Source organism: Grus americana, chromosome 26 (genome assembly GCF_028858705.1).
Source record: "Grus americana isolate bGruAme1 chromosome 26, bGruAme1.mat, whole genome shotgun sequence".
Classification (NCBI taxonomy): domain Eukaryota; kingdom Metazoa; phylum Chordata; class Aves; order Gruiformes; family Gruidae; genus Grus; species Grus americana.
The window spans coordinates 919,844-933,100 of record NC_072877.1 but is presented as its reverse complement, the minus strand read 5'-3'; positions in this window follow the sequence as shown (position 1 = coordinate 933,100).

Sequence of the window (13,257 nt, the reverse complement as noted above, 5' to 3'; positions counted from 1 at the left end):
AAACCCAACTTCCCCAACAGCAGAACGCACTGGTGTCCACAGCGCTACGCCGATAGATTAGAGCTAGCGCCCTGTTGACTTGCAAACAGTGGGAAATCCTCCCAAAAACACACTGATGAGATCTCCCCGCGCACCACTGCCTTACTCAGTCATTTATTTTCAGACAATAGCCGTTTCCTACTGAGCTTTATTTTAAACAGATCTGTTACAGAATGTGGGACAATGATAATTAGTGTGCCAAGTACCTAGAATAAGTTTTAAATTGGTAGTGGCCTGGATGAGGTCATCGAGGAGTTATTCATTACATCAGCAGCAGTGAGAGGATTTTGGAAGCTGTCGGTGGAAATACCAACCACAGGAAAAGTGAGCTGGCACATTATTAATACCGGTAGTTTCCGAAACTTCGCAGTAATTTCAAGGCCTGGAGCACGTACAGCTATGGACAAATATTTGTCCATAAAGACTGTTTCCACTCCCTTTAAAGCAAAGGCTGCTGGCTTCAATAAGCACTGGATCTGATATAAAGTGATCTGGCTAAAAGGCATGTAAATGCAGCTGTCATTTTGAAAATCATTAATCCATTTGATTTGCCATTTGGGCAGCTTAAATTAATTTGCCGTGCTGCTATACCCTTGCAAAGCCCACACACGCCAGTGTTAAGTATCTATTCCTGACATCACAGCAAAGCAACAATTATACCAGTGTTAGCAGTTCTTATTAAGAGTTGCATATATAAATACCCTTCAAAGCTTACAGCAATGTGTGAATCTCAAAATACTACCTTTTTTTTTTCCCCAAACAACTCTATCTATTTAATTTCATAATCAAATGCATGCATATAAGCACACGTGAAATTATCCTATATATCAAGCTTTTAGGTTTTCCTCAGAAAATTTTTGGGGCTATTTTTCATATAATAATCCTCTTTAAGAAAGCCTTATCAATATTTAGCTTGATTCACATGTTCCAAACAATGAAATATGTACTTAAATTCCGATCCTGTGAAATAAAATGTGCAAATTCAGTAGCCTTTTTTCCCCTCCTAAGTCCCCTATGAAAATATAATTGGGACTTGTTTTGCTACCAGAAAGTTTTGCAGGTCCGGTGAAAGAGAGAAAGCTAGTGCCGTTGTGTTAAGTGCATCAGTTTAAGGTGGTATTTGTGCAGGACAGACTCGGGTTCTCGTTAAGGCTTCATCTGAACACGCAAAGCGGAGGAATACGTGAAGGTGAAGGGGGATACGAGCAGGTCCCACTGCTGGGGGCTGCAGATGACAGGAGCCCCCTCCACAGCTCGGCAGGTTTCGCTGCAGCTCCCCAAGCCAGGCACGCAAGGTCTGGGCACTGGAGAACACCAAAATTAAGGCTGCATTTGAAAAATCTTGTAACAACAATAGGTTCTGATTACGTAACGCAGTCAAATTCTTGTATGTGAACCAGGAAGCTAGATCTACATCTTCAATGCATTTTTTCTCCTCAAAATATCAGAAAGCAGCTTAACCTTGAAAATACCGCTTAGCTCACACACACAATAAAATAGTTTATTCAGACAGTGGTAATTAATTTTCTACAGAGGCTGAAATCACTCTGCCTAAAGCAAAATCCTTCTGACATTATTAAATGTCACAGTGCAGTTAAAGCACAATTATAAACTAATTCACAGAATAAATCTCATTAGTTTCCTGAGGCCTTATGAATAAACTGAAAGAAAAACGTTACCATATTTGACTTTCATCTCGGCTTTCCTGAACAGATATACAATCAAAACCCATAATATTTTAATAATTACAGATGATTAAAAACAGATAGTTTGGAGAAACAGCTAGGCAAAACTGACTGCTGAGCAGGTGCTGCACACGTGCAATGGAAAAGTATAAAATTCAATCTAGAACTGAAAAATAAATTTTAAAAAGCAATGAGATTTGAGAGCTCATCCAATCTGGTGGATCTTGCAGCAACCGGACTACAGGATGGAGAAATATAACTGAGCATAACCCATTGCATCTCCTGGACCATCCGATACATGTTTGTGCATACAGCTGGAGACGCACTTGAGCGTACGTACCCTGGCCACACGCCTCCTCAATCAGACGGGTGTCAGCTCTGCTCCAGAAGCTGCAAAGCTGAATTAGCTCCCTGCTGGAATCCAGGAAAACAAGCTTCATTTCTCATTAACAGTTTAGAAAACAAATGTGTCTGAAGCAAGCAGTGATTGCAAATAAAGGAAAAGTATTTTATTGGTTAAACTTTAAAAGATGATATTTCAGTATTTTGAAATCTTGGTGGTTGGTTGTGTTTTTTTTAAAAAAAAGGGCTGTAGTAAAATCAATAAAATTTTGTGAAGCCTTTCTATTTTAGCTGTTTACAGTTTTCTTAGAATTTCTTCACATTTATCTGTCTTACCTCACAGGGACGCAGCAAAGAATGCAGGGGCTAGACAGGCTAAGTTTGCTGGAATACAAAATACCTTAGCTATTCCTATTGCTTTGCTTGTGCTCTGTACATAGCTTTCACCTCTACACTAAGGCACTGAGGTCAAAATTTTCCATGGGGACAGGTGCTGGGCTGAATCCAGATTGTTACCTGCTTAATAGATAAATTAAATTCTGCTGGAAAATTAGGATGACTAAAAGTGGCCACTAAAGGCAAAAACTTGCCCTGCTGAGTTGATGACAAGGGATTTATTCTCCTAAAGTCTTTCAGGCTGACTTGCGTAAAGCACTTTTACGAGCTAACTAACATGACAAAAACACATTTATTGGAAAATTCACTAATTGTAAAGACATACAATCTCCCTGTTGGATTCAATTTCAAAGGAGTAATTTCCTCCTCCTCGGTAGCAGATACGCACGCGTTGCCGTCTCTCTGTTTAAACAGGGATGAACCTTCTGGGCCTGGGAATTTGGCTTTGATTCAATTACCGCTGAAGGCTAAGCGGCTTATCCGCGGCTTAGCTGAAGCAGAGATCCAGCTGGCCCACAAAGCCCAGGTAACAATTGAAGTTTAGAGCAGAACATATGGATCCAAAATTTGGTTCAATCCACTGAAAAGACAAAGGCCAATGGGATACAGTGAGGAGGACTATCCCGTGGGCTAAACCACCAGACTGGGGTTCAGAAGATGGGATTTGGGTTCCTGGTTGTGCTACAGACTGCACAGAGAAATGACTCAAACTCTGTTCTGCAAAACTACTCAGTATTCAACTCAAAGCTATTCCTCAATATTTTCTTACAAATATGTTCCTAGAGAACTTCCACTGATGTCCACGCAGTACTCTAGCATTACAAATATGGGACCACCTATGAAAGGAGATAAATAAAAGTGAAGCTCTCCTAATTTTACTCTGTATAAGAGCGCAAACACAGACCTGCCAGACCTTTCCAAAGCCCCCATGACCACAAATATTGGACTTTAATGCAACAGTGGCAATTTACAGCAGCAGCGAACCTGTCTGATCCCGTAACAGCAACTGCAGAGAAGTTTAAATTTCTAATTATGGGGTGATCATAAACAACTAGCACCTGAAAACATAACCCAAAACAAATAAAAAGAGGGTGGAATGGTTCACTGAATAAAAAATATACTGAAGACTTACATACTGCAGTAAAGAGAACATGTTTAATACCATACTGTTAAATGGAATAGTAACATTTATTTTTGCACCATCGTTATAGTGTTATTTATATCAAAATCAAATTCAAAGATTTCCTTTTCTAGTTTTTGTGTGTTTTTTTCCCCTTACACTGCTATGGCCAACGCATTATATTTAGTTGATTGCAAAGAAAAAAACATCATGCAGTGGGAAATAATTGCAACATTTGCTTAAATCACATTGGATATAAGAGGGAGAAGAAATATAAACCAATTTTATTACATTGAGACTACGGTCTCCTGTGACATCCTGCTTGCCAGATTTTTTTCCCAGTACCCTAATACATGGCTAACTTTAGGAATCAAAACCACAATCTAAAGGTTTAAAATGTTGGTTCCTTTTTTGTTGTTGTTGTTGTTAAGCAAATTCAATTCATCTGTAAAGGGAAGTATAAAAACCAGAAGAAAATTTAGTGAAGACTTTAATATTTTTCCTTTTGCAAAGGAAGGAGATAACAGTCACTCCAAGACAGAGAACCTGAAAACAACCATAACTAAAAGACCAAAGAACCACAGCAAGATGATGATGAACACACTCATCCAAAGAGAAGCCTCAGAGAATAGAAATCTTCACAGCTTTAGAAACACACCGGCCACGTTAGCATAATCCCATATATCACTGTTGTTTGGAGGGACCGAACGAAGTGCAGCAGGTAACTTTTTCACGTTACATTCACACCTACTCCTGGACTCAACTCATCTAAATTAGGAAGCTGCAAATGATAAATTCAGTCAACAGCAGATGATGAGAGAGGCAATTCCCGGGTGAGTCAGATCTGATGTAGGAGTGTATTAAGCAAGGCTGACTACATTAATGCCTAATATCAGACGGGATGAATTTCATCTTAGTGCTTGTCTGGGGCAACCAATTTTAGTGATTTGAGAAATTGGTTATAATTCAGCCCATACGGCAATGGTTTTCTGGATGAAGCTGCAGCTCTGGTTTAACTCAGCAGGACTGTTGCAATCATCTTTAAGGAGGTGGACAGACCTTATGAATCAAAATCTAATCGTTTTAACGATACTAAAAAAAATAGGAAAAATGTACTTGGCAACAGAGAAGGAAGCGAGTGCAATCTCAGAAAGTTGCTAAAACAAGGGGGAAACCACATTTGTTTGTATTCGTTTCCTACTGCAGTAATTATCTCTGCAGATTTCATGATAAGTCTCTGGGAAGGAGTCACTGCGAGCTGTAACGCATTATTCAGCAAGTGTCACTTTCTGGGAATGGAACCAGTGTTCATTAGAGAGCCATAAGCAGAGTTTTTACAATGAAATTGTAACAAAGTAGGCTAGTTAGATGTTTGCAAAAGGAATACTAATTTCCCTGCTGTCTTTGGGAAAATCTGCTATTTTCATGAAGACTTTTCTACACCAATAAATCCTCTGCCAGCAAGAGGCCTGGTAAAGATGCACAGATCTTAGTAACTCTTCGTAATCCTTTGTAATCCCTTTAGAAATACAACCTGCTTACAAGGATGTGCAGCTCTTGTGTTCTGCAAAAATATTCCCAATCATTCTGGACTGAAGAACCCGAGGGCTTGGGTTATTTTCTATGCAGCTGAGCAAAAGGCAATGATTCACTGACTTGTGCTGCGGCGGTTGTAGTGCACAGCAACGCAGCTGTGAGAGGGGCTATTTCCTCAAACCCAAGAAAATTTACACCTTTACAACTCAAATCAGACACTGCTTGTATGAAGCCATTCCACCAGCTGCAAGGGGGAGACAGTCACTAGGCAAGGAGTGCGCAAGGCAGGGCTCGCTATGCTGGCGAGCTGTGTTACCCTTGGGTAATTTCAGATCTGGATTTTAATAATTTCAATGCCTCTTAACGTGGCATGGGGTTTTCCATGCTCCCTACCCCAAAAAGCAACTGGGACAATCTGGGAAAGGTCAACATTTCAGAGAATTAGACCAAATCTTGCAAAAATTTTCCCATGTTTTAAGGTTCTACAACCCAGCTCTCTAGAGAAGAGCCAGAAGAACCGGTACAATGAGATCTTTTCTCCTTCCGACCACCCCTCAGATACTTTCATCCTACCACATAAGCTGTCCCTAGCCACTTAGGAGTTATCTGTGCACAAAGTTTGCACTTTGTTAACAATACTGCATTAATAAAGATAAGATACTGTCGGTACAAAGGTCATTCCTACTGGTTTATTTGATCTTGCGTGGAAATGAAAGACCTATATCGGAATATATATAGGTTGGCCTAATTTGTCATATTAGTATTTTCACTCACATAAATGTATCTTTGAGAGACAAAACAAAAACAGAGAAACAATAAAAACTTTCTTTCAACCTAAACCCACACAAAATAAGCGAGAATCTGGGAAATAAACCAGCCTCAGATGACAATCTGGACTGAACACAGGATTCTCAATGTCACAGGGAAAACAAAAACTTGCTTTGAGCTGCAAAGTTTTGAGAAAGACGTTTTGTTAAACTCCAGTCCAAGCTTTAGAAAAGTTTTATGTTCCCCCCCCCCCCCAGATTCCCAGTCTGATGGGGAACCAGTTAATTGACTTTCTGATCCACGAAGAGAAGAAGGGGGAACAAGACAATCCTTAACCGACAGAGGAAGGCCAAAAGCAAGCGCAAGGGTAACTAATTTATCTTCAAAGTCAACAGACATTCATGCCCTGGGAGAACTGCATAATTGACACTGCAAGGGGAGCTGCACCAAGCAACACTATCGATGAACCTGTCCTGCAGGTATAAATTCAGATTCAGAGCCGACAGGACAGTTGATGTAGATCAGCACAGCTCCATGGCTGCAGCCCGCCAGCATCATCTGAGCATCCAGCCCCAAAACTGCAGCAGGCAGTGAGCTTGGAGCTCTGCAAATAGGTTGGCATGGCTGCACCTCAACAATTAGGCAAGGTTTTCTCTCCTGCAAAAATTATTCCAGCCATTAACTGAACTCGAGTCAGCTCTCTTATAAATAATTTTGTTAATAAGCAGATATTAATTATATTCACTGGGCTTTTTTTTCTTTTCCCCTATTTCCCAAGTTTGTTATCAGTCAAATGAACCAAGGTCAGAGATGTACCAAACGAATGATGCCTGGAGCAGATAACTCAGAAGTCAGTGGTGCTTAGAGACTCATAATTAAGGGCTGATCTTTTGTGTTAACGGACACTTTAAACGGCAACAGTCCACAGTCTTGTTCATCTTTAAACGAGGGAATTAACTTCCCAAACCATATTCAGGGACCCTTACAAAACAAATCATTACTGGTAGCTATGTTCTGGGAACTTAAAGGTAGCACTCAGTTAAAAAAAAACCACCACAAAACGCAACAACTAATTTGAGTACATTTTATCCCAAAGTTTTTATAAACGGGAGTATAAATGCCATACAAGGTGTTCTTCAGAGATAGGTTTTACTGGACATTCTTAGGTTTCAAAAATGATTTAAACTCTGAAAGATGCAGAAAGGCACATTGCAGACTTTTTGAAAAAATACAGGAACAGACCTACATTCCCAAAGATCACATGCATAACTCCCCAGGGGATTCTAACTAATACAACACTTCTACACCTGGTAGGCATTAGGAAACTAAAGGTCTTTCATGGTCAAAGACCATGTTTAATCCAGGACTGATTTCTATGGAGTTAGGCATCTAACCCAATCGAGTGCTCCTGAAAATCCCGCTAATACACCTGAATGTTTACACACATACACATCTCTAAATCTGAGTCTTAGTCCCAGCTCCACATGGTTTCACCTGAGATTTTCCATTATCAAAGCCTACATAATGGTTTATGACTGTGTCTTGGGACATCTAACTATACAGCACTTGAAATGGCTCTAGCAGTTCTGCAACAAAGTCATGTTATCTATCGAATCATCAGTGATGTTTTCTGCATTTCTTACAGGGGACATGCTCCCAAGCCTACTGGAGACAGCAGAAAGATTGTCACTGGTTTCACTGGTGGTAAGAACAGGTACGTTATGCAGAACTTTCATCCAATCCACAGACCACTCCAAATCAATTACCTTGCATTGTACATATATTATCAGAAACAGGACAGCTTGAGACAGTTACCCAGTCAAGTGGCTTGCACAGGAGCCACATGTCAGGAGCCACACAGCAGTACTTCCCTCAAGTCTCAAGTAAACTTAGCATTTAATACGGCTTAACTTCATCATCAGAATATACACATGCAAGCTTTGGAAACATGAAGTAACGCTTAACATATACCTCTTTGATACAACATTGGTGTAGTCCAAGGCTTGACATCTACGGAAGAGCCATCGGAGAAGTCCTCGAATACATTTTGTGCAACATAAATAAAAGAATTTTTAGTATGCAGGGAAGCTGCAAGTAATGGAGCAGAAATTAAAATGTCTGTATCTGGTAAATCTCTGTGCTGGCCATTAGCAATGGCAAATAAAGCTATTCTTACAAAATAGTCACTGTGGAACAGAAGTATAACCACACTGGAGAGCAGTTACAGCTGTGTGCATGTAATAGAGTATTTTTGGTTTGCTGGAACAAGAGAATTTATGGCTGAGCCTTTGAGCTTTTGCAAATAAGAAATGTACTTTTTATTTTCCAAATATCCATTCATAAAGAATACATATGTATCTGTAACAACAGGAGGAGAACAACATTACCGAGTGAATCACCAATATGATTTGTTGCATTTCTTACCAGGAGCATGACTTAAAACTAGAGGAAGTGTGCCTGCCTTTGTACACACCTACACATGCACGTATTTTAAACAACACATGGGTTAATAACTATTCCATATGCAGCTATACACATGCATCATCTCACTGCTTTCAGTCAGAATTTCTGAACTTGGAGTGATGCATTGAGACTAGAATGGAGACACTTTTCTACTACATGGGTTTTTTTTTTTTTTTTAAATAAAGAAAAAGAAAAACCCACTTTCAACCTTTGGGCAAACTATACCACAGATAAAATAGATAAATCTTGATGCTAACTATTTGCCAGCCACAAATGAAACTTGAAGGCAAGAATGGCAACAAGCTTTGGAAGACCTGGTAGCGGGAGCAGTGCTGTCCCTCAGCACTGAAATACCACCCGCTGGCACCAGGGCTGCATGGCATTTTAGCAGATAAACTGTCCACAGCCAAAGGGATTTTTAGCTCAGGTCTCGGAGCCAGCAGTTCCATTCTCATCTTCTTCCTTCCCCCCACAGTGATGTTCTGCAGCACAGCTCTGGATGTTCAGGCAATCTACAGAGCGTGATCCTGCCACAGATGTGCGCCCATTCGCTTTTGGCTTGGGCTACAGCTGGCCTCCAAAACAAGACAAGTTCTGCTACTGGCACGAGCAGGAGCAGAAGCAAGTCTTAAGGGTTTTATTTTTGGAAATTTTTAGCTCCTTCAGCTCCTTTTCTGCTTTGCTCAAATCCAACAGCAAAACACTTAGCTGGGCAAACCCACTCAGATTTTATGAGTTGGGCTGAAAATGATTAGACAGCTTCCATGTTCCCTCTCATGTATGTATTTGCAGTGTCTGTCTCTAATAAAGTTAATTCAGAGGTAAAAAGAAAACAGAATCGGGTCTTCAGACTGCCACTTCCTAGGACTCAGCTTTGCTTGAGCCCTTAGTCTTTGGTATTGATTCACATCAACAAAAGCACATGCCCACTTGCTAGCAATTTGCAATATACATAAAGGTGCCATTATACAGCAGAAATTAAACACGGGAAGCCTGGATTCAGCAATGTCATCTAACCTCCCTATGTGATATAGACCTGTCCACTTAGGGGTCCTGTTAATATCTGGATTTCTACAAAGTTCTTATTTTTAAAAAATCAAAATACAAGATATTTCTGCAGAGTTTCTTCTTCCCCAGTACATTTCCACGTGAAAAATTTAGTTATGCAAGAGACACATCCAACAGCCATTTGAGCTTTTGCTGTGCAGCAGCTAGCCCCAGAAAATCATCAGCACTGGATATAGTCTAAGCACACACACATCTGCACTGATTCTGTTTTTCAAGGATGCTTTGATTAAAAACACCAGCCTGGCCTACAGGCTTCCTCAGCAGTTTGAAATGCAGGTCTGCTCTCTCCTTGCTGCACACAAATATTATTCTTAAACTGTTTATCACCAAATAGCTGGATGTGGACTCTCCCAGGCAAGCAACAGACCCTGGCAGCTTTTACCTGTTGTTGGCAGAAATCAGTTCCCAAGTTCTTCGCTAACCGACGTACACAATGCTGGCTTGATTGCTCTCTTCGAGATCAGTCCTTGAGGTGCTGAGCGTGTCCTTGACTCTCTTGAATTCACTGGGAAATAAGCAGATACAGGAAGTCAGTGACATTTGTATTTCTCTCCGCTGTCTTTAGCTGAGACAACGTTCCAGGCGCTGTCAGTACCACGAGATTGGGAGCATGTTGGTTCAACAGGGTAAGGAAAGCTGGCATTTCTATATTCTGTTAAATCAGGTTTTGTGGAAAATCAAGAAGCTGTTGGCTCCGGTGCAGTCAATTCAGCATTTTACACATGAAAAAAGAAAAAGCCAACACAAAACACATTCAGAGCTTTCAAAACATGCTCTTTTGTTATCTCAAACAACCTTAGCGGGAGCCAAAGATCTGCAGTACACATCGGACAGATGTGCATTTCAGCACAGAGCAGATTGCATGTTTTCAAGCTGCTGGTTTCCATCTGATTTAATATTCAGATTCGCTGGCATACACCAGCAGCTGAAAATGAAGGCCTTCCAGAAACTCAACTTTTCAAGTCATCATACAATTGTTCATGTGCAACAAAATAGAAAAAGCATATGGGGGCGGCACGCCAGGGCTCTGCGAGTAATTTCCCTCTCTTTTTGCATTCCTGAAACGCAACTAGAAAACATTTTGAAGTACGGGGTTTGGAAAAGGAAACAAAACAAAGGTTTATATACCATTTGTGCGCTTACATGTGCAAAGAAGGAAGCATACGCTCCAGGAAAGGGCTATCCTGAACTTCGTACAGCTGCGAGCAGAGCTGATCTGCTCAGAGCAAGGAAGAAATTCCACACGCTCAAACTCCTCTAATTACATCAGTCTCAAGTTGGATTTAGAATTTAAAGGTTATCCCGAACACAGCCATACGTAAGTCAAAATTTACCATGAACATATATGATGGTATCAATTTTATTCAGGGTGACATTTTTCACTACACTATAGTAATTAGATTAAGTTTTGGGATACAGCTGTCTCGTGCAATTCAAAATTCTCCCTAAGCTGTCATTTACAGAAAGCACTCCTCCATATTTCCCATGTGGTCCTTCACGCTTGTAATTTGAATAAATAATGCTCCTAAACTCACTTTCAGCCACAAAGTGATTTGAAAATTATCACTCTGATCATGCAAAGTCTCTCCTGATTCTAACAAGCTGTCAAGATTTTGAAACCTGCAGTGAAAGAAAGGTCATTAGTGAAGGCAAGGAAATAAAAAGCTGAGGAACAGATCTTCACGCTGGCAGGAAGTGGAGAAAAATCAGACATTATCTCTCCTGGTTTTCTCCATGCTATGAAAATGCTGCTTTCATTCCTTCCAGGAGGTGCTGTCAAAATACCAGGGCTTTGATAGGATGTTAAGGGGAAGATCTAAAGGTATGAGGAGCACCTGCTTTTGGCCAAAAAGTTAGTATTTTACAATAATAAAATACTATCTCCGTATTGACAAGTAGAATAAGTAGTCTCCTGGATGGGAGACGCTATATAAAAAGAAGTGAAAAGGACACTGGATGGAGGTAGAAGTACTGAGACATGTTCCTCATTTTACTAAGACCTTACCGTTTGGTAAAGGTGAAGACTTTGTCGTGTAAACCAAGACTAAACAGATTCCCCAAGGTAGCACATACAGTTAGTGATGGCGAGAAGATCTGAAACCTTATTAAAGACCCCAGTGCTAACCCATATCTTACTCTCCTTGTGCAGAAACCAGGCTGCCCACAGATTGATTTAACAACACATTCATATTGTTATCTTTTTGGAATGAATCAAAAGTTTCTGCTGTCAGCAAACTCCGACACTGAATGTCAAATCGAATGTTTCTCCTTACGCTAGGCAGAGCCTCCCAAACAGCTCTATAAAGAGCAAAGACAGCAGCTGCCGCCTCGTGCTCTCCATGGTGTACTATAACTAAAGACTTGCTCCCTGACAGCGTGCAGCAACTGCATCGTTATGTTGCTTGGTGCAGCCGAACACTGTGGATATAAAGAACCCAAGACACAACCTTCGGAAACGTATTACAGATAAATAAATTGTCTTTGACACTCCCCATTCCTCTTACACTTCCAAATACAGGCTGAATGTTGGAGCATTATGAATTTTCCCAGAGATGCTCAAGCTAATTTAATAGGAATAATCTGTTTATTATAATACATATAGCTCCAACCCATCAATTGTAGAGCGGCTGTGTGGCAAGGCTGCTCCCTTGGGTACCATAACGGCTAAGCCACAGTCTGCGCTTCACGCACACTTGTTGACTAATTACGTGGCATATCTCAGCAAGAAACCGTATTCCCAGAGGACCTTAGACTTAAAAAGAATGAGTAGGGAGAGAGTCTATGTGTAACCTGTACAAAGCAGGTATTGAAGAGGAACAATAACAAAGAAGGTCCCTTTTACAGCAGAGACAGGACCTAAAGAGATGATGACAAACTTGGGTAAGGGATAAAGACAGGAAAGAGACAACCAAATATATCGTTACAATCCATCCCGTGGGTTGAAGACCTCTGGCTGGACTGCATCCCTGGGTGATTACAGGATAATACTCGCACCTACATTAATAGCAAAAGACCCATTGTCTCTTCTCTGGAATTTCACAGGTATGAGCTCCTAACCTCAGATGAGAATCCAACTTCTGTGAAACTAAGGTGCCTTGGACTCTGGGTTTTGGCTTGGCATGGCTATGAAATTCAGACCTGCAACCAGCCTCCCTTAAAGTTTGGGGACTGTTAAAATATTAAAGCTTAGATTAAGTCCCAACTCTGCAAAAACCACCAACCTAGCTTTCCGAGTTCAAAACTTGTTTGGAGCAGGGAGTTTTTATACTGCTGTACCTGTGTGAACAATTTCCACCCACTTTAGTGCCAGTTAAATGCATAAAAGGTCTTTTATAAACATAAAAACTTGTTTGGACATTCTGCTAGGGATATGGTTCAGACTGCTTTAACAAACTCCCCCATTCAAGGTCACAGATCCTGAAAGAGACTCCCCACTCTCACAGCCCTCGCCAACAAGCCGAGTTAAAGAAGATATACCCTTTCTGCCCTATATTAGGGCTGACCGTGACTTTGGAGTACACCTAAATTCCCCTTTGTCTCATTTATTTGATAAGTGGCTAATTCTCGCAGATGTTAAACCTATTTCTGTCTATGCTGGGAAAAGATAGAACCTGTACACAGAGGTCCATCATGCCATGAAGAATGTCTACTTCTTACCTTTCAGAACAAGAACCAAAATGCTAGTTAAAAAAACAACACTCAGGATCTCAAAGCCATTACATTTTAGATAGATATGGCTAAGCATCTTTCTGAGTAACACTTGGGCAGTTTTTTCTTCTTTTCCCCAGCTACTCAGTTTCCTTACTGGAAGAGTTGTGATTTGAAACCTGGACACACTAA